Here is a 22,801-nt window from a genome sequence, read left to right on the forward strand (position 1 = left end):
GTGACTGAAACAGGATGGGATGACCAGTTATTAGAAATAAAACAACCCTTACAGTCCTGCAGCCCCTACCCTGTGTGATAAAATCCCATAGAGACGTGAGAATGACACCAGCATCTCCCTGTTCATACCAGTTCGTCTCTGTCTTGCCAACTTGCCTCGTAGAAAGATGTGATGTGGACCTTTCTACTCTTTTTTTTTTTTTTTTTTTTTTTTTTTTTTTTTTTTTCCCTTTCTCCACAGCTGGGTGTGCCTGGAAGGTGTTATTTTTGTAGGGAGGTCACCAGAAAAATGCACCCTAAGAACAGGTCCTACCTTTTCGGACTTGGTAAGGACTAGGGAAGCTGGGTGACCTGTGTAGTTCTCTGATGTCAAATGAGCTTTGCCCAGAAAAGGTGGAGATTACTTAGCTGTGTTTATGTGACAGGAAACAGCACAGCTGGAAAAAATGGGATGTTTTCCTGCCTGCTGGCAAGCACTTGTGCCATGTCGTGGGATCCACAAAATGAGGAGTTTACGTTCACCATGTTGGGCACCTGGCTTTATTTGGGTGTTGAGAGCCTCTCAGAGGAGCCTGAAATGGCTGAGCCATGGGTGAATGTCTTGGAGAGCCTGTTGGATGCTCCAGAAGTTAGTGTAGTTTTGGGGTGTACTCTGGGAGCTGTGCCTGAGGACCCTGTCCTGGTTGGCAGCATGTTCCACTGGACTGGACTGGAGAGAAACCACCCTGGCTGCTTCTGCATCCCAGCACCACTGGTGAGCCACCAAACCTACCGCAGGCTGGTGGAAAATAGCAATGAGGTGCTCCTCCACACTGTTCAGCACCTGCTGAGGTCAAAGCTGGTGGGGGAAGAAGAAAGGGAAGCAACCGGGTGAGTCTGGAGCACAAAATGCCCAGGGATGTAACCCATGCAGGCTTGTGTCTGTGTCGCTGTGTCGGTTATTTTGCCAAAGGACAATGTCAGCTCAGCTATGTTGAAGTGGCTCCTTGCTACCAAAACCCAGAATCCCTGCTTGTGAACTTGGAAGAGATGAGCTCTCCTCCCACTTCCCTGGCAGGTGAGAAGCTCTCAGGGCAGATTGCTCGTCTCTGCCTGCTTTTTGTGGTGCCCCTGCCAGTGCAGTCACAGGTAAATAGCCATTCGGCTGCCAAATAGACCTGTGTGAGCAACAGGTGGACAAGCAAGACTGAACTGTCCGCAGTCCTTGAGAGCCTGAAATCAAAAGCTGTGCTGGGGCTTCCCAGCACTCATCAGCACAAGAGGAGTGAAAGGTGAATTTTCTCTGCGGTTGCCAGCTTGGTTCCTCCTCTCCTCGATGCCCATGCTGTGCTTCTCCAAGGAATGCATTCCAGCCGGCTCTGAAACCAGAAAGCGATGCTAGGACTGGCGCTTCACTTGGAAAGGCTGTTTGAGAATTAGCGAGAAATAGCAGCATTTTCCCTCTGCACTTAATGTCACTCTGATTGCCTCCGACAGTCACTAATATTTCTGTTTCATTATATATGATGTGCAATAACAAAAGTTTTTTTGGTGAAATATTAACTGCGTGTAAGTGGTTTGCTTGTAATGAACCATCTACATGGAGATCGCTAACTGCAATGTAATTATCAGACCTCAGTGAATAATTCATAGTGAATAATTTAATCATTTTAGTCCTTTCTGCCTAAATCAGACAGTGAGTCACGATTTCCGAGAATTATTCTTAGAATACTTTAATGGTGCCTATTTTGCTCTGAGGTCAATCAGAAGTATTTGAAGTTTGGCTGTGGCAGGCCGATCTGTTCCTTGACCAGACGGGAACAGGCTTTCGTTACAAAATCTTGAAAAAGGAAAGATAAAAATTATGATCTTTCATTCAAACTTGCTGCTCCATGCTCTGCTATTCTTACATGGCTTTGCTAGTGAAACTGGGGTGCTGAAATATTTGTGGTGAGACCAGTTCATGAAAGCAGATACCATAGCTGCCGTAATGTGGTGTTTTCATTATTTATCCCATCCTAATAATCACAAGCCCAGCAAACAACAGGCTTTAAGCTCATCCTTGTTGTAGGTCTGTGCCCAGAGCCCGTGACCCCAAAGAGCTGTAGGGATAGAGGGGCAAGAAGAGGTTTCTTTCTCCTGCAGAGCAGAATGACACCAGCTCTGAAGTGAGAAGAAAAAGCATAATGTAAATGTGTCTCACAGGCCTTTTGCTTGGAGAACTTTCTGATCTATTCCCCAATTCACTTTTTTCCAAGAGCATGCGTGCTGCCTTCGCTTCCCAAAACCATATACGATTTGTCACAATTTATAGCCTCCAGTTTAGTGAGGAAGGGGCAGACAAATTTATCTCTATAAAAGCTTCTCTTCTTCTATTACAGTTAATATGCACCTTTTGCCTTGTGTAATGGAACTTGCATTTTGGGAAAAAAAGTTTGACATCTTCCTGTTTTATATCTTATTTCTCTTTTGCTGCACGCAGCATCCTGCTCCATGTGTGCACGCTGGGCAGAGTAACGGGGCAGCGTGTACAATTTTTCATTCTCTGTATCTCCCTTTCAGGGAGATGTGGCACTGATGTGGCTGTTTTGCACAAACCTCTTTCTCAGCACCAGTATGTGACATATTTTAAGTATTACCCAGCTGTACAGATTTCCTCATTTCCTTCCCTCCTTTCTTATCTGAGATCTCAATGCTTTGCAAATCGCTGTAGAGTCACCACGACTTCAGTGTTTTGGCTTCCTTTTGCTGGTGAGAAGCATCCTGTAGATGAGGCCGTTTTTTGGGGAATCACGTAACTCTTGACATCACCTCCTATGCTGATTTGCTCCCGAATCAGGTCCCATTGGCCCCATGATGGTTACGGTGGATGTAGCCTAGTGCTCTGTGGGAAAGGATGTTGGGTTGTGATGCTCCTGAGAGGCACCCATGGGGATGGGTCCCGCCTTGGGCAGCAGACAGGGTCAGCACATCCCCCCAGTGAGTTGCCTTGCTCTTCAGCATTGCCACATCCTTCCCTCCTGCTGTCTCCCCTCCTTTCCCCATGCTTTCCTCAGTCCACCTCCGACCCTTTTATTCCTGAAGGGGCTGCTGGGCTCCTGCAGTGAGGAGACAGTCTCCTTTGACTTTGACGTGTTAGACTGTAAAAGAGCTGACCCCACTGGGGATCAGGCTTGACCCCAAACTGTTAAGGAAAAATGCAGACAATCCTGTAGCCCCATCCTCCCTCCCTCTGTGCCCTCTCTCCTCCTTTGCAGGACCCAGGAATGCCGCCACTGACTCTGGCAGCCCTTGGCCCTGCTTGGCTGTCAGGGCTTTGAAGATTTATTGTATGAAAACCGGGGACAAAGAGCTTGAGGGAATGATTTTTAGAAGAGTTTCTAGGAAAGGAGCGTTGCCACTTTATTTTATTACATTTTTGTTATTTTGCCCCTTAAAAAAAAAAAAGGGAAAAAAGGAAAAATCAGAAGCCCAGTCTGCTTTGATTTCCCCCTCCCCTTGTGCTGTTTCCCACAGCTGTAGTGAAAGCACAACACATCATCCCTTCCACCTGTCTTCTCCAGTGGGCACCTGTGTCTCTGGGTGGGATGCCAGTGCTGGGGTTTTAAATGGGTCCAGGAGAGCTTTGCCCAGCCTCTGCATCATGAGTTGGTGTTTTGTTGGGGAGATTTGGCAAATCTGGTTTTGTGCTGTGAATAAGGTAGCCTTCAGGGGAGAGGCGGGCTGAAACCAGAGGGAATCAGGTTTCTGTTTTCCAGGTAGCTTTGGGAATCTCTGGTTTAAAAAAAAAAAAAAAAGTAGCAAATGAGCTGCTATGTATTTTGCTGAAACACTTTTAAGCTGAGAATGTGGCTTGCACTGTGCCTGTTTGAGAGCTCAGCTGGAGGTTCGATAATCCAAGTCTAGAGAAGTAGAGGGGAAGGAAAAAACCCGCTAAAACACTAAAATATCTTCTTGTATTACTTGATGTGGAAAAACTCTGGTATGTCAGCACCTCCCGAGGTCCCCACAGTGCTGCTGAAACATGAGTTCTCCTTTGAAACCAACTGGAGCTAGAAAGAAGGCTGAGCACCACGTTTGCCTGGAGTATCGGGAAATGTCTGCTGCATCTGGCAGCTCCCTGGCCTACAGCCACAAAGGGGTTAAAATAATGTTGTTCTCTTTGCTGTGTTCAAAAAAGATCATTGAAATTATGCTCCTTTTTGGAAATGGGCATCTTTCTCCTCTTCTTCTGGTTCCTGCCAGTGCAGAAATGTCTGGGGAGGAGAGTGAGGTATCAGGTACCCTGAAAAATAGTGGGGTGCAATGCCTGTGTGAGCAAGGAATATGTAGCTATCCTCCAGGGAAATCCCATCCCAGGGAAAAAGCAATCCCATCCCAGGGAAAAAGCAGTTTCCAGAGGAAAAATGAAGATGGGGATTACTGGGGAAGTGTGTTAGGATAGCAGTCCACCAGGTTGTGCCTGTGCATGAGGAAGACCAAACTGACACAACATGGGCATTTTTATTCTGTCTGAAAGGAACAACTTGAAAGCTACTGCCAAGTTACGGAGCCGAATGTACAAGTCTGACTTTTTTTTTTTTTTTGAGAAACAGATGTGAAATCTCATAAACAAGTGAGAAACTTGGTGTCAGCTCCATATGATTATGGAGCCTGGAGTAAGATCAACATAAATCCATGTAGAGAGGCTAGTTTGCTCTGTCATTAGCTCAGAGTTTTCTTGGTAGATGATCCCCCTCAAAAATGGTACATCCTAGATCCTTTTTCTAGTTTTGATAAAATGTGTCCCAATAGTTACACTTGCAAGAAGCAAGACCTGGATGTCTTTGGAATATTAGAGTTGGGGTTTTTTTTCCAAATCAAGTTGAATAGGGCCCCCGTCTCATTTCACAAGAGGTACTGATTCTCTGGGTGCTGCCTTAATACTAAAATTAATACTAGATTTTGTACAGAGTATGCTGACATGAAAAAGGAAAAAATAGGCTCTTTTCTGAGTAGAAAGAAATTGGATGGGTGCATTCATACACACTCCAGATTTGGATGCTGCATCATTGTGAAAGGGGTACGAGGTAGGGAGTATCTGTGGTATCGGTATGTAAAAGAGCACTTTAATTATTGCAGTTTGATTGCTGATTTTCCATGTCTGCTGGAGCTCCTGGATCCTGTGTGGATGTGGAGTTTACTTGGGTCAGGTGGGCAGCTGCGGTCTTGTAGCTGCTGCTGGCACATCTGGTCAGTACGTGGAAACTACCTAACCTGGGGTGGGATATGGGAAAAAACAGATGACGATGATTTTGGTGGTGTAACATGAGGTCTTGAGGACTGCTCTTAAAAACTGGGATTGAGGCAGAACAGGGATTCCGAGTACTCCTGGGAGCTCCAGGCTGACCCCCTCCAGGCACTGCCTGCTTTCCTTGTGCCACAGGCAGAACATTTCCATGCCAAATATCGGCTTGAGCTTTGTGCAGATGGTCCCGCACATCTTCCTTGTCTCCTGCTCTCCCCAGTCCCCTCTGCCTTGCCCGGAGGTGGGGAGCTCCCGGCCCTGCGAGGGCTTTGCCTCCTCGTTATCTCATGGATCCCCCCCCCCCTCCCCCGTCTGCACCCTAGGCTTTTCACAGACCCCCATTATTTCCAATCCCCTTCACTTGTCAAAAGTAATTTGGTGACTTATTATCGGTCAGACAAAACAGCTCTGGGCTCTGCTGGCCCTGATGAGGGGCCGGGGTCTTTTCAAACTTTCATCCCCCCATCCTCCATGCAGGCTCTCCTCTCTCTGGCAAAGCCACCGAGTGAGCTTGCAGCAGGCAGATCCCAGCCCCAATTAGCAGCCTTTGCAGAAGGGCAGGAATTTTAATTAGTTGAGCAGTCAATTATATCAATGGACACCCTTTGCCCTCTCCCCTTGCTCCCCTCTCTTCCGCCCCGCAGCTATCTCCCTGTCACCCCTGTCACTGTCCGTGGGCGAAGCCGCCCGCCCCTGCTGCGAGCCCTTTGCAGCTGCCGGGGACCGGGTTGTTTCGGAGCTTGGTGGTGCCTGGTGGGTTTGTCCCTTCTGAGGCACGGCCACACCCCTGACCTCCACTTGAACTGGGGCTTTGTGCCCTCCCAGACCTGCCCTGCCAGTGGTGGTCTGAAAAAGAGGGAAATCAAGTGGGAAAGTGCTTCAGATTAGTGCGGCCAGCAGTTTAGGCTTGATATTCTCCGTTGGATGTCGGGGGGAGGAATGGGACCGGGGATGTTTTGAGAAATGAGCCTCTCTTCTTCTGCATACGTGGCTCTTGATACTGATCTGACTGTCAGCTCTCCTCTGAGATGGGCTTAGAAGTTGGGACACCAGGGAAACTTCCAGGCTGTTAATACTGTCACTCGCCTATCAGGAATAATCCCTTTGGATCTGATCTGCTATTTCTATTTTATTTGCTTCCTAAAATTGCCTTCTCTTGCACCACGCAGCTGGCAGCGCTTGGGGCTTTGCTGCACCTCCAGTGTAGGTGAGGGCACTTCTACCCACCATTGCCTCTTGACCTAGTTGGGGCATTAAATAGCTGTCCTAAACACGCTGCCCCTTGCCGTTGATTAAACTCTTCCTGATGTCTGACATTTCTTATTGTTTCACTCTAAGTATTACTCTTCTGCTGTAAGATCAGGCTGCAGTGAGTTCTTAAATCTGTGCAAAACCACATCCTGAAGTCGCTGGACATGCTTTACAAGGTGATGGCAGCTGATAGCAGAACTTGGTAAACAGATGAGCTTCTGCACAGCTGTTCCTAAATTTTGGTTGCAGAAGCCGTCCCAGTTGTCTTCCGCACAGCAAATGTCTCTTCCCGGGGCGTGAAGCAGCTTGGTTGTCCATCCATCCATCCCACCTTTACCCTGCGGCAGGATCTGACTGCGTCTTAAGCAGCACATTAAAGACTGAGCCTGTGTAAAGCTGAACCCCTGACCTTTTGGTGCAGAGGTGCAAGTGGTGGTAATTGAGTTGTAGTGACACATGCTGGTTATCTACTGTAGTAATTACCAGGCGTTTAACAGCATCTTGGCCGTTGGAGGGGGAAGTCCTGTCCCACAAGTTGCAGGCTCTGGCTTTTGCAAGAGGAAACGTGTAGCAGTGCCATGTAGGGATGTGCACACAGATGCTCTGGTACATGCATGCAATTACTGTGGGCACCTTGTTCCCCTCTGCAGGGGCTATTATATATCAGCAGTGGCAGCAAGATGATCAGGAGCTGATGATACATGATGGGGAAGAGATTCTGAAGCCATCTGTCTGTACCGAGTGTGATATGGGTAACATCTGGTGGGCACGTGTAAAAATAGGATTATGAGCAAAGAAGTGACTGTGGGAACAATATCTTGCCATCTTTCCTTAATCCCCCTCCTCTCCTTATTCACTGCAATATCAGACATTCTTAGGTTGTGAGTCGAAGTATTTTTCTCTGTGCATCAAATACATACAATTTAATAGCAGGGTATTTTAATATGCTCTAAGAACGGGAAAAATAACTGGGTCTGTTTCCACTTAAAATGGGGGAAAAGGTTGGAATAGAAGCCAAAGGCCATGAAGGAGACAGTGATCTGCTGTTCATCATTCAGGCTATTAGTGGCAAAGAGGAAGGGACGACTCCCATGCTATGACTACACTTACTCTCCTGGAAGGTACGACGTACACTTGTCAAGGGACTGACAAAGTCTCCTTGTTTCAAACCAGCATTATGTTATAAGTGGATAAAGTGCTATACAGAAACTTGGGTGAGATTTCCTACTGGGAAAAAAAGAATAATAAAAAAAAATGAAGTGATCAAAGTGAGGAGAAGACGACGTAGCCAGACTAGGAGAAAACAGCTGATACCATGCTTCCCTGTCAAGTGTGTCTCTTGCTTGGATTGATCTCTGTGAGGAACAAAGGCTTGCCAGGCTGCCAAGTGTCTTGTGTACCCCGTCGGTTTGGTTTGAGTTCCTCCATCTATTGTGAGTGCAAGATCTGAGATGAACGTGTCTTGCTTGAGATTTAGCTGCGTTCCTTCCGTTTCCATCATTTTGAGCTGTAAATATTCCAGGATTAGACCAAAACTGGCAATTCTGTTGCTCATGGGTGATGCAGAGCAGGACAGGCTTTGACTCTGAGGGGCTGGTAACAGTGAATTGACAGTTTTCTCATTAAATCAAGTAGATGTGATTCATGGGGATGAGATATGGGCAGCACATTAGCCACCTCCTTAGAAGGATGGACACCATTCAAACTACAAGAGCACCACCCTCCTTCACTTGCTGCCTTGTCTTTTATCCCATGCTGCTGGGGAAGGACCTTCAGATGTCATTAGATACTTCTATTTCCCCTTCAAAAAACCTGAAGGACGACAGATGCGTTCAGCTGCCTGGACTGCAACATAAGCCGTCATGCCTGGTGTTTGCTGCCTTCTGAAGGACCCAGCAAAGACAGGCAGAGATACTGCTCCTCGTGGCGAGGAAATAAAAGCCCAGGAGCTCATAAATATGTGTGAAGTGTCTCATTTTGTGCCTGCAGACAGGGAGCGAAGGGTCTATGTCTTTTCTACCCATCCTCCTTCCTTCAGGGTAGAGATTCCTATAAATGCTCACGATGCGAGATCAGGATTGGCTGTTTTTTACGACAGTTCAGCCTTCACTTAGGACCCTAAATAACAGCCAAATTCTAAGGACACTGCATCCAGCAGCTCTTAATATTGCTGGGCTCACTTGAAAATACTGGCTGTAATGGCTGCAATTATGAATTGATGGCCTTAAATTCGCCATCAGACCTAATGCCTGGTTTTTCTGTCTGGTTGTTGTTTCCATTCTGCTTTTTCGTTGGTGTTCCACAGCCACAATTATTTGTCATTAGTCATTAATCTTGAAAGCATCAGCTTTTTTCTTTTCTTTTTCCCCAGGAACTGTTGCCTGCTCCCTGGTTTTATTGTTCACCGTTTTCCATCACTCTCTCTTGCCTCAGTCTAATCAGTTTTGTACAGCTCTAGAAAGTTTTGGGTTTTGTTTCCCCCTCCCCTTGACGGGAATAAAGCAGCGCAGCAAACATGCCCGAGAGATGTGTGCGCAGCTGATTCTGCCTATGCCTATGGGATGTTTATGCCCTGCTTACAGCCCAGCCCGCTGGGGAGGTACCAGCATTGAAGCATTTTTCATTAGAGCTGTAAGGCTCCTGGATTTTTCTGGCTTCTAAGTTGAAGCACAAGTAATACCTGTAAGCGGCAGGTTTTGGCAGGGCATGGGCATGACCATCATCCTGCAGACCTGCCACTGCAGCAGGAGAGCCTCCACGGGGTCTTTTGCCAGGGACCCAGCTGCTACTGGTTCAGAGCTGATGCTCTGCCTGCAGAGCCTGAATCTCATTAAAAGGTTAGCACAGGTGGTTCTCAGCCAGGATCCTGCTGGAAAATGATGAAATAATATGAGGGGCAAATCTGTCAGACCTTTGACCAACACCAGTGGCAAGAGCAAAGGTGTAAAAGAATAAGGCCATGTCTGAAAAGCTGTAAAAGACCTCAAAAACATGTGAGGGTGTTTAATTCAACGCTTCTGTCTTTCTCTGGGAAAGAGCTGAAAGAGCTGTCTTGCCAGTGACGTGTTAGGATGGGTCCTCGCTGGCAATGCAAGCCCACTTTAAGCCAACACAGGCATATTCAGATACAACAGATGTGCATTTCTTACAGCATAAATTAATACATTTCCAATTGTTTGAATCCTTTGGCTAAAAAAGAAAATATCATCCTGGTGGGGTATTTTTGCTTTGTTTTAACCCTCCTTTAACACTGGACATGAGGAAGTGCAAGGAAATCTGTTGTCCTTAACGTGCAAAAGGTTTTGGCTTGCTGCATGTGCCCATTTGTAAGCTGCCAATAGGTGCTGAGTGAGACCTGGTAATTGGCAGGTGGGGACTTGTGCCATGGAGCTGAACGAACCTTCTGCTGCCAGAGCAGCCAAACATCTCCCAGCTCTTACTGTCTTCATCCCCAGGGACTGTCCTGTGCAGGAGAGGAGTGCCGTTAATGGGGAGGCCCGCTGAGGTGGGTTGCATCTCATTTGCCTTCAATCATCCAGACAGTATCTTGGTCCCTCAGTAGAGAGAGGCACTACTAAAGATTGCTTCCTACTCTGAGAACTCAGTCTTCTTCTTTTACCCTTTTCAAGACAGACTCTGACAGTGTTTTTCACCACTTCTGAAGTTCTTGTCTTCCTTACTGTTGCCAGGTTTCTGATATTTTTTTCCCCTCCATGTAGGTTTTTCCCCCTGGATCCTGAGTCTTTCCAAAGAAATAGCAGGGGCATTTATGCTTCAGCTGCTGCCAGCCCCTCTGGTGCCTTCCAGATGGAGAGAGTCAGTGCTGATCCTGGTTTTCCTTCCTCCGTGTACACGGAGACTGGTATGATAGGATAGGATAGGGAGGAGGGAGGAAGTCTGCAAAGGATGGTCAGGGTGAGAAGTGAAGGACTGTGCATCCATCCCATCACTGTGAAGAAGCTGGAAACAAAGCAGGGGCAAATAGAAGCCAGTTAAATCGGGCACATGTCCAACACATGCATGAGTCATTTTGGCAAATGTGATCAATAGTGGCAAAGCATATAATCTCTGATAGCTGAGCAGTCTGTGGCTTTAATTATAAAATTCACCAGGGCTCTGGCAGTAGGTCCCTTGGCAATAGGAGATGGGGAGGGAGGGAGAAGAACAGAGGCTCTGGACAGCAGCAAAGTTGGTTTTTTGGATTTTTAAAAATATTTCCCCCCCCCTAAGATGTTTGTTCCACTGCCTGTCCCCCCCGAGGTGAGACCAAAGGCCTTTGTCATACGCAGATGGCCAGGGCTGTTTGCTTCTGGGTGGCCTTGATGGGAGCAGACAGCATGAGATCATTGCTAGATGGAGGGCGATGCTTCTCGTCAGGTGCAGCATCATTTCAGTGGCGTTTTGTGTTTGGCCATGTCGCATTGCATCCCTCCGGGTGTGCAGCATGCTGTCAGATGGGTTGCCTCTGAAGTCAGTAAGGCAGAACAGACCTGCTGGTGGAAAAGAAGAGCGTGCCACCCCCGGGGGACTTGGGAGGGAAGAGAACTCGTGATGGGCTCGTGGGGAATGAATGGCACTGAAGTGGGACCAAATGGGACATTTTGGGGAGAAGTGGGACAAAAAGTATCTGTTTGGAAGAAAATATCCAATAAAACCTGAGAGTTGCAGGAAGGAGAGAACTTGTGAGGTTTAGGGAATAGCCTAAAATTCAGGCAGATGTGTGACCAACAGGGAAGACAATAACATTGTGACATTTGCGGCCCAACTCCATTAAAAATAGCATTGCTGAGATGTGCCAAACCCACATGTATGGCCTCCTTCTCTTTAAATGTAGGAAAATGGTGGTGGGGAGGAAGAGGGAAGAAAAGGGTTATTTTTGTTTAAATACTGAAGGACTAGAAGGGATCAAAAGCTGTGCTGAGTCTTCCCTGAAGCATTAAACATTTCTTATGCCAGCCAAGTGCCCAGGACTTGGCAAGCCTTCCATCAACTTGATCGCTATCCAGTAGTCAAATGCTGTTATGGAAATCTTCCAAATAGCTGATGACTGATCATTAGTATTGTTTAAAAGCATGTTCAGCTTTTAGTGCTGGGTTAAAACACGTAAGGAATGTGGAGGTGCCTTACCTTTCAAAGCCAAGTTTAATGTTTCCCAAGGCATCGTAGCTCTCTCAACCCTGCATCTGCCTCTGTTTATAAACAGGGAAGATGAGATTTAGGCTATGGTATCAAAGCTGGTGAGGTTTTTTTTGGCTTGGTGCCAAGTCCCCTCGGTAGCAGCACTTCACTGCTGTGGTTTGCTCCGTGGCCCTGCTCGTGGTCACCAGGGATGCAAGTCCTCAGCAGTTCCCCTGCCTGCAATGCTGCAGCAATGCCATGCCGCAGTTTGACTTTTCCTCTTGTTGGGAAATAAGTGGCCAAAAAGAAAGGAGGATGACAGGCATCTGAAGGGGACAACCCCAGCTAGCTGTTCTAGCAGGCATTCACTGTGCGTGCATCTGCCTGTCTGCACGCCCCAAAGAGTGAAGCTCTGCAAAGGATACCCACCTTTTGCTCAACATCTTTTCACCCAGTTATTTCTGAACAGAAGGGAGGGTGTAACACCTTTTTGACTCTGTTTCCCGTCAGGAGAGGCCCAGCAAGGCTTTTCTTGTCCCTGTAGGTGAGGAATGCTGGAGATGTCAGCCTGCTTCCTTCCTTGGTAGTCTCCTTTAACTACTGGCAGAAAAGAGTCATGGGCTGACTGTGGCAGAAACAGATGGAGAATTCCCAGAACACAAAAACCTCCCTTGTTTTTCCCCTGCTTGGTGTGGATGTGTTGTCTGCTCTTGGCAGCAAAGGCTTGGAGACCTCTGAGCCCCAAGGCCAGGCACCACCTCCTGCTGCTCCCAGCTGGAGGACACCAATATCCTTCCTGAACAGTTGGATGGCAGGAGGAGGGTGGTTTTGTGGAATGGGAGCTCCCCTGATCCTCCAAGAGGTGGGGAAGCATATGCTGCCTTTCTATGCTGAGGAGGGAGGAGAAGGACTGGATGTCTCTGAAAACCCTCCTTCCTTTTCTTACCCTGGCTGTATCTGATCATCCTGCTAGGACAGTTAGTTTTAAAGCTCATGGAAAGGGAGAGCAGTGTTTGACATGGCTTAAAAAGTGCTCATGTGTTCATAGCCCTAGAATTAGCTGAATGTTGTAGCAGGGCTAAGGGGAAAGAAATCAGCCAAACCCTCTATTTTTCCATCTAAAACTAGCTAAGATGGATTTGGGAAAGACTGAGAGGGAACAACACAGTCAAAGTGGACCTATTAAGACAGGGTAGCAAAGGCAAGTCCTGAGTTTCAGAATATAGTGCCTGCCCTTTCTTGCTACCTAGCAGAAATCAAAACAAAACTTAAGCTGAAAAACCTTTTCCAGCCTCATTTTCAAAGCCATCTGTGGCCTGGAAATAGCCCTGAAATAAGTCTGAGAAGTTAAGAGCTGCTTAGGGAGGGCCCTGGTGGTGTGCTAGGAAGGTTTGTTTGTGTGCAAAATGTATTATTACATATCTCTGAAAACAGATGACATTATATTGCTTTACATTTGTGCTATTTTTGCTGTAAGGCTCCAGTGTGATTTGTGGTGGTGGGGCCAAGGGAAGATAACAAATGGGTGTCGGCAGCCTGTGAAGAATGGAGTTTCCCCCCCTTCTGTTATAGTATTAAATAGCTATTTGTATTACAGCAATTTCTTTTTTTTTTTTTTTGTGGTGTGCTGAGATAAAAAAAACCTTTATTTGCTAATGCCACATTATTTAATTTAATCAGCCTGAAGTACACCTTTAATAAATTTGCCTCCAAAATGAAAAATTACAAAAATGTGGCAGAAGAATATTTTAATGAAAACTGATGATATAGCAAGTTAGAGCAGAGTTATGTCCCCTTCCTCCCTTTCCTACCACCCAACAGCACAGGAAAGCAGCTGATACCTCTCAGAAAATCATGAGCCATGACATGTAAGTAGTCTCAGTTTTCCTATCCTGAGATCTACTTTCTCGTGGAGTTTTTTCTGATTTCTAGATGACCTGCCAAGAAAGCAAGCCCTTGAGTAAAAGCACTGAAATAAGGCAGGCAGCAGTAGCTATCACTGTGCAGGATGTGTAATGCAAGGCTGGACTGACCAGGTGTTGAGGTGTGCGTGGGGGGGATTGTTCAAGGGCAGGGGACGCGTGACAAGGAGGGCTATTCTTAGATCCCTAACTAGTCCTGAATCCACCCTGCCATCCTTGCAGATGATGGCACTTAATGGTGCCAGCAAATATTTACCTAGCCCCAAAGCAACTTTGCTGCTGCTTTTGCTGGGAGAGCAGTGACTGATGGATGCAAAAAATCAACATTTGCAAGTATGTATAGGGAGGAGAATCTACATGCACTCAGGGATGCTCTTGGGAGAGCTGAATTCAATGAGGCTGACACGAGCCTCTGAGCCTTTTCAAATAACAGGGTCGTTGCCTTCTTCCCCCCACCAATGCTGGAATTCAGTCTTCGAGCATTCTGCTTTTGTTCTGTGCAGATATATTAAGGAAGAGTAACCACGGCTTTATCAACAGTCTAAGTTGCAGTACCACAGCAACATCAAACAAGGTCTTACCTAGACACATCCCTGTTTTCCTCCAAAACCTGTCTTTGCTCATAGAACTGCTCAGCTGCCAGTTGGAGGAATGGAAGTTCTTGGAAACAGAGGAAAAAACCAAAACCACCAGAGAACAGAGCAAACCTGCCCAATTAAGAGAGACATGTCTGCTCTTGGAAGCAATGTGTCCAAACCTACCATGTTCACCAGATCTTGCTTTGGCAATAAATACAAAAGCTAAATCTGGGCTGAAAAGCATGAATCCCTCCCTGCTTCTGAGTGCTTCCTGCAGGCATTTGGGTGTGAAGTGTCCTGTTGGCCACGTCACTGCTGCTCTTTAGAGAGAAGGTCCTTTGCTTAGCCCTGGAGCCTTCTGCTTGGTCTGTCAGTGATGTCATCATGATCACAAATTTATGATATCAGAATGTGAGTCCGTGGGAGCAGTCGTGACAGATGAAGTATTATGGGTCCCCTGCAAGCAGAGTGAAAACTCAGCAGAAGAAAACTTAGATGAAATGTATGAGTCCTCTCTAGGAACTGATGTCACTCCTGGCCTGGGGCCACCATAGCCAACAGGGCTTCCACTGCCTGTGCCATGGGCCTTGCTCTTGCAGGATCAGGCTAAGATTAATCCAGCCAAAACCAATACAATGCCCCAGGGCACAGAGGCAGTTGTTGGGGGGACCTGGCGTGAAAGATCAGCCAAAGGTGGAAGCACCCAGGGGAAATACAGTGCGTGAGAAGCTCTACTTGCTGGTGCATCTTTACCTGCTTCTCAACAAAAAATGGAAAGAACAAAGCCAGTTACAAAGCTGTAAGACAAAAAATTACACATAACTTTGTTCCTCATCGTCTAGCTTACTGGATGGGCCTTGGTTGTTCTTTAGGCTCATCCACCAGGCATGATGAGCATGCCCATGATTTCATTCTCTGCATAATGGAGGTTCAGTAATGAACTGCATCCACTAGCAAGCTGGCAAGCTGTCCACATCATGTGAGGTATCTCTTTTCCACTTCTCAATAATCAAGGCTGAATTTCAGCTGATGGCCTCTGGATTCCACAGTTGCTTTCTTGGGTTGGGCAGACCTTTAGGGTGGTCTCATGTACCATCTCTTCAGCATGCTCCATCAGCTGCAGATCAGCAGTGGCAACAAAAGCTGTTCATAAAACATACTCTTCCCCAAAGAGTGAGCCGTGTTTTTCCAGGTTTGCTCGCTATCCTTTTACTAGTTTCCATGAAAACAAATTGCAGTTTTCATAAACATAAACTACCATCTGGCCCTGAAACATTGGTGGGTGTTTTTATCTCCCCGTCAACGGGATTTGCAAACTGTCGTGAAAATCCTAGCAAGGTGAAAATGGGTAGTTTTGGCACGGCTCCACTGAGCTTCTGCTCTAACCCTGACTGCTCGCTCTATGGCCAGGTTTGCTGTTGTGGGTTCAGCTGCCTTGATTTTGTAGAGTACTGTATAGCACCATCCCAAGAAGGCTTTTCCTCAGGAAGGCTTCTTAGGGCCGCCTGATCCCTTCACCTGAAAAGAAGCACACACACACACACACAAAAATCCTCATCCTTTAAAGCTGTTTCTGGTGCATGTTTTTGTTTAGTGGTGGCTCAGTGCCGGGTGTGAGCCTGGCACCATCTGCCTGTAGCCTGGGTATTCATGCCCCAGAAGCACAGCACGAGGACAAAACCAGCACAGGACTGGGATGTACGGGTTTCCCACTAGCACAAACCCAGTTCCGTCATCCTAAAGCAAGGAAATGCTCCCCCCACCCCCAGCTTCACTTAACAAAGCCATTAGCACTCCTATTAAATATTTAGCTTGGCATGTTGTGTTATCCTACCTGCGAGTGGGGAAGGGCAAAGACTGGAGCAGATGGGATGGGGATGATTCAGAACATGGTGTTATGTCCCAGAGCGCTAGCCAGGGAGCTGCTTAAATCAAATCAGGCTTAGCAATGGGAAAGTACATAATTAGATGCTTTAACGATCACGGCTGCCCTGTGTGAGGTTTTGCATGATCTCTACAGACTACTTTAGAGTGAGTCAAGTCTTGGATGAATTTTCTGGAAGGGTTTCTGTGATTGATCTGTGTTGCGAGAATGGAGGGGACGCCTCCAGGATGGTGGGGATTAAAAGAATATGTTTGTGCATGTGGCAGAGAAGAAATGAAAAGGGAAGACCTTACTGAAGGTTAGAATTCAGGCAAAGGCATGCCAGCTTTTTGGGTGCTGGAGAATAGAGGTCATAGGAGATCAGCAGAGGTACGGTTGCCTTCAGTATCTGTGTCTTTTCACCAAAGTTAATCAAAGGGTGGGAGTCTGACAACAGAACATAGCTAGCAAGGAAAAATGTGTGTCCATAAAGCTGCCTGGCGATTGCAATGCACCAAAGAGTCTTTGTATTCTCACTCTTTTGCAAATAATGTTACAGTGTTGTTGTGGGTTTGGTGGATGCTGAGTAGAGAGCTGGCATAGAGGTGGGGGCTTGACTGCTTGAGGGCTTGCTCACTTTCAGCATTTGCAATGAAGAAGGGCTGTGAGATTTTTGTTTGGTTGGGTCTTCTTGGCAGGTGGAACTTAAGAGGACGGGTTTGATACACAGACTCTTGGCAGGTCTCTTGACAAAGGTCATGTTACAAATACATCTCCAGACCAATGGCAATTCTAAAACACCTTCTGCCTGCATTTCTACCAGTAAACAGTTTCAACATCATAGAGTCATTTATGATGGAAAAGACCTTTAAGATCATGGAGTCCAACCATTAACCCAGCACTGCCCAGTCCGTTACTAAACCAGGTCCCTAGAGCACATCATCTACATGTCTTTTAAATACCTCCAGGGATGGTGATTCTAGCATCTCCCTGGGCAGCCTGGTCCAATGCTTGACCACCCTGTCAGTGAGGACATTTTTCCTAATATCCAAACTAACCCCCACCCTGGCAGAACTTGAGGCTGTTTCCTCTTGTCCTGTCACTTGTTACCTGGGAGAAGAGACCGACCCCCACCTGCCCGCAGCCCCTGTCAGGCAGCTGGAGAGAGCAACAAGGTCCCCCAGAGCCCCCTCCTCTCCAGGCTAAACAGCCCCAGCTCCCTCAGCTGCTCCTCATCAGACTTGTGCTCCAGCCCCTTCCCCAGCTCCGTTGCCCGTCTCTGGACACGCTCCAGCACCCCTACGTCCCTCCTGCAGTGAGGGGCCCAAAACCGAACACAGGGCTCGAGGTGCGGCCTCACCAGTGCTGGGTACAGGGGGACAGTCCCTGCCCTGGTCCTGCTGGCCACGCTGTTTCGGACACCAGCCAGGATGCTCTTGGCCTCCTTGGCCCCCTGGGCACAGTGCTGGCCCATGCCCAGCCGGCCGTCAGCCAGCACCCCCAGGGCCTTCCCCGCCAGGCAGCTTCCCAGCCGCTCTGCCCCAGCCTGTGGGGCTGTGTGGGGCTGCTGTGACCCACGGGCAGGACCCGGCACTGAGCCTGGTTGAACCTCATACAATCGGCCTCGGCCCATGGGTCCAGCCTGTCCAGACCCCTCTGCAGCGCCTGCCTGCCCTCCAGCAGGTCAGCGCTCCCCTCCTACTTGGTGTCGTCTGCAAACTCGCTGAGGGTGCACTCGATCTCCTTGTCCAGATTGTCAGTAAAGATACTAAACAGAACTGGCCCCAGTACTGAGCCCTGGGGAACACCACGTGTGACCGGCCACCAGCTGGGTGTAACTCCATTCACCACCACTCTTTGGGCCCGACTGTCCAGCCAGCTTTACACCCAGTGCAGAGCACACCCGTCCACACCATGAGCAGCCGGTTTCTCCAGGAGAACGCTGTGGGAGATGGTGTCAAAGGCTTTACTAAGGTCCAGGTAGACAGCATCCACAGCCTTTCTCTCAGTCCACTAGGCAGGTTGTCTTGTCATAGGAGGACATTGGGTTCATCAAGCAGGACCTGCCTATCACAGACCCACGCTGGCTGGGCATGATCCCCTGGTTATCCTGCATGTGCCATGTGATGGTGCTCGGGATGATCTGCTCCGTAACCTTCCCCAGCACCGAGGTCAGGCTGACAGGCCTGTAGTCCCCAGATCCACCTTATTTATTCTGTGGGATACAGTAAGAAGAAAAATACCCATCCTGAGGAGATGTTTTCCAAGGTAGTCTCCAGAAATATAATGAGGCCCAACATTGCCCAAAGGGCTTAGGAATGGCTTGGGAAAGCCTTTGAATGCCTAAAGGGCTCCAGCAAGAGGATTTTGATATGTCTGTCACCTGTGCTGAGGCTTCAGTCCTTTGCTGGTGTTAGAAGATAACCTATAGCTAAAAAAGGAAGGAAGCTGGCTGGACATGTTTTATGGAGCTTTTTCAGGTAGAAATGCTTACTCATAGGGCATCCATCCAGGAGATACAGGAGTTCATGTTCAAAACCTCTGCCTGATAGAGAGCTGGCATTAATTAAATATGCACGGGGCCAGAGAGAGAATCAGGCAGAGCAAACATGCAAAATCCTTCATCTTCTAGGGAAATGCTCGCAACCTGCGTATCGTGTTTCTTAGGCTGGTGTGCATTTCCTCTCCCTCTTGAAAGAATCCAACATGAAATTAAAAGGTCTTGGAAGAGAAATCCCTAGATATCCCAAATCACACAGTTATTGTTTTCTGGCTAGTTCTTATTCCCAGCACAGGATATTGACATACTCGCCTAAGGGTAATTCTAGGGATCTTTGGGCCTTTCTCGGTTGCTGGTCTTAACCTATGTTTAGACATGGTTCAGAGTCCATTTGCTTTTCAAAGCCGATCAAAAATGAGAAGTGGTCATTCCTTTGTGCTCATATTTTTTCCATCGCTCCCATGTTCCTTAATGTGCACTCTCTCCATCGGCTTTCCTGCTTCAAATACAGAAAACTTGAATGTGGCTCCTCTTTACCCACCCCCACCCCCCAGCCCCGCCATGGCTGATCCCTGTGCTCCCCACCCCTGCAGGGTTGAGCAGCTACCACCTCGCATCCCCTGCATGCTTGGTGTCCCATAGGTACCATCTTCAGAGTGTGCAATATGCTGCATGCTCTTTAAAACTGAGGGGACCCCAGTGACTGATGTAAGGGTCTCTTCCTTGAGCTGATGGCACAAATAGTAGGCAAGGATAAGTATAACTTAAACATGGACTGATTTGGTGCTTGCCAGAAAGGGCTTTCATGCTAACACTGTCTCAAATTGTTGCAGGTGAGAGACAAAAAGAGAAAAAGTATCTGTCTGAGTCTGTCCTTGGACACTTCTATTCTGGGCTGCTGTTCCCTTTGCAGCTCTTTCCCACATCACCGAGACAAACCAGGAGCTCTCTTCTTTTTAATAATATGGGAAATTCAAGTGATTTCAATCAGCCAGCCTTACTCAGGGTCTTTGGAGTACTGCAGCTCCAGGTCTCCTTCCCTTCCCTATTACGCTCAAAAAATAGCCAAGAATATCACATTTGTAGGTTGGCTATTAATAAAGAAATCACATTGTTCAGAAAAATAAGTAAATTATGTTAAGAGTCAGGCTAAGGGCTTGGCTGCTTAGCAATGAAGAGAGCTGTCTGAAGCGGTGTTTTACCCTGCTTGGCATTTTTTAGACAGAACACTGTCCATCTCTTTTGACTGAGAGAGAAATAAATGTTTTCCAGGGGCCAGCCTCGAAAAGCTTTTCATCTCAGCTCTGAAAGGGAAGAGGCTGCAGTTAACCTGTGGGAGGATCTGATTGTACCTGAACGGATCGATTCCCCCCAGCTTCCCCAGCCCTACAAATTCCATCAAACGCCTGTCTATTAAAATCTGTTTAAGTAGCCGTCCTCGCCTCTGGCGGCTGCTTCTTAGTGGTACCCCCAGCTATCAGGGGAACAAGAAGTAAGTTGCTGACGTCTACCTGCAACACAGAGCTGGTGCAGGGAGTTGAAGAAGAGGGAAAATGAGAATGTTGACTCTCTTCCTTGCTCTGCTCAACATGCAAGGAAAAAAAATCCTCTTCCTTTAGTGAAAGCAAAAAACAAGAGAAAGAAGGAAGGAGAAAAGAAAGGAAGAGGAAAGTCATTACAAGGCTTTGAATCTGAAGGTCTTTTAAATCTCATAAACGGAATGTAGGTTGTCAGCAAAGAAGAAAAGCAGACACTTTGCTGATAGCACAGGTACCAGTAAAACCTGCTGTGCTTCTGATGAGTACTGACAAAGCAGTTTTGGAGGGGAGGGAAAGAAAAACCCAGCGGCTTTTGGAGTTTGCCCTGTGGTGTGGCCTTCACCTGAACGAAGACACTTAGTGAGGAGGCCCCGATGGTTTCTCATCTGCTTGCAGGACTGTCCCTGGGCTGTGAGGAAGGAGGAGCAGTAAAAGTGCTGATGGGGTCCAGGAGTGCTTCGGCAGGGAACAACTACAGGAGACAGCTCCTTTCTGGCATCCGATTTAATACTAGCGAAGGGGGTTGGGAGGAGGCAGCCCTGCTCACATGTGGATTTAGGAGAAACCTGAACTTCCAGAGCAAGTCTTTCAAGATTCTGGTGTTCCCCAGGGCTTTCTGTAGAGCCTTTCTGAACTCAGCCTCAACAGGGCCATGAGTTGCTGGTTTAGCAGCCAGTGCCAGGTGGAGGTGCCATAATGGGATTATGCCTATAGCTATAGGCTCGTGATCTCAGGCCATGAGACCCACAAAAGGCCCGTGGCATGCCTTTTGCACCTCCTCTTGGTGCCCAAGTAATAAGTAGCTGCCTCATCGTGACAATGAATTTTGAACTCAGGGGTGAGCAATTTTACCACCAGCTCAGTCCATGGAGTGAGATGACAGCATGTGTCCTCACCTGCTGCCTTACATCCCAGCTGTGAGCAGATGTTTTTCCTTTATCGATGGTCTCATGGAGCCCCTTTCCCTGTTGCTGGCTGGGAAAGCAAATATTCTTGCTCATGTTGCAACTGTTGCTTCCAGTGTTACTCTCAGCAACTGCAGAAGTAACTTTTCCTTTAATGATAATGGGAAGAAAGAGTAAGGGTGGACAAGAAAGGCTGACAACAGTGTGAATTAGCAGTCCACACAGCCAAGAGATGTATGTAGTAACCTCTTTTATGTCTTATTCTCGCCCAGGGATACCTTTGTCTTTTGCAGCATGGAAGGATTTTTAATCTTCCTCACAAAGACAGTCTTTGCAGGAGGGGGAAACAATCAGCTTTTATGAGGCTGTTCACTCCTTTATTTATTTGCAAATTCTTAGCGACAGTCAAACTTGAGCAAGGGATAAAAAAAAAGAGGGGAAAAAAGAAACAATACAGAGAAGGTGAACAGGAAGATGGGTTTCAAGATTCTGGTGTTCCAGGAAGATTTTTCTTCTTACTGTATCCCACAGAATAAGAAATGGATGTCTTACACATATATAAGTAATAGCCATCTATAACCTACCAGTATTGAGATGTAAATGAGGTAACAGTGGGAATTTTATCTCATTCAGCATGAAAAATGAGTCTCCTGTTACAGGGGAGTTTAAAGGCATGCCTTTGAAACTGAACGTACAAACCCTTCGCTGAAGCACGGTGCAGTAAGGGAGGCAGGCAAGTGACCTCCCGCCGAGACCCCTCCTGCTATGTGGGCATCCCCCCATGTAAGGTCTCCAGCAGAGTGGCCAGGCTTCCCTTCACCAAAAAAATGGAGGGCGAAGAGGAATGGTCCATGCGCTGCTGAAAAAGGGATCAGGATTACTCTGCTTGAAGCATGGGAAGAGGTCAGTCTTGATTTCCTTCACTCTAAATTGCCCCTACAAAGCAGCTTACCTGGCAGACCTTGATGCCTGCCCCTGCCTGATGCCAGAGAGAGGTGAGGAGACTGTGGGCTCTCCTGTGGCACCTGTGGTCTCCAAGGACCAACACATTCCTTGGTGCGGGGAGTATCAGACAGCACTTTGTATCCACCCTTTTCTCTAGTTTTCCGTCAAAAGGTTAGTATACAAAGGACTCTTGACATGTACAAGAGTCTTCCCTCTCCATGAGTGTTTTCGGTCCTGGCACACCAATCACTCAAGCGAGCTCCAGATGTCTTATTAACGATTCCAAGTGAGATCCTATTAAAATGGCGCTGTCAAGTTGGTTAGAACTAGCCTTTCTTCATTTGTCAAGGAATCTCCTTTTGATTCTAACTGCTTTTAAACAAAAAACCCAAAAAACCACCACCTCAAATTCACATCATCTGCTGGTAAAACACAGATATTAGTTGTTATTCTTTAATTTTATGGATGTTGCTGTTCATGCAAGCTTAAGCCCACGTGATTAAGCATTAGGAAATCAGGGTCACAAAGATGAAGATCAATTGTAGTTTGGCTGCCTCTGAGAGCATTTGTGAGACAGAAGGAGATGGAGGAAAAAAACTCACAACAAAATAAGATCCCTGTAGTGCTGTCACATCCTTTGTTTTTTGCAAGGTTTTTTTTTTTTTGGTTTTGTTTTTCTTTCTTTTTTGTTTGGTTTGGTTTGGTTTTTTTTTTCCCCACAACAGTATGACTGGAAAGTCTTTTTGGAAAAAATCATGTCATGCTATTGGAAAGATGCCATTCCTGAAGATCTCTGTGGCCTCCACTCCTGAATATATATATATTCTTTCACTCATTCAAACACAGACAAGCAATTAGATCCTGCAACTCAGACTGTGATGAATTATTCTACAAATAGGATATGGGCATAGAGAA

General features: G+C 47.1%; 1 long non-coding RNA gene across 1 annotated transcript in view; it reads left to right on the forward strand.

The window, feature by feature from the left end:
• The window catches only part of LOC121094027, a 165,854-nt gene that overhangs the window by 100,964 nt on the left and 42,089 nt on the right, over positions 1-22,801 (forward strand). The gene's annotated exons all lie outside the window — the stretch shown is intronic.

The sequence above is a fragment of the Falco naumanni genome, chromosome 9, assembly GCF_017639655.2.
Source record: "Falco naumanni isolate bFalNau1 chromosome 9, bFalNau1.pat, whole genome shotgun sequence".
Lineage (NCBI taxonomy): Eukaryota > Metazoa > Chordata > Aves > Falconiformes > Falconidae > Falco > Falco naumanni.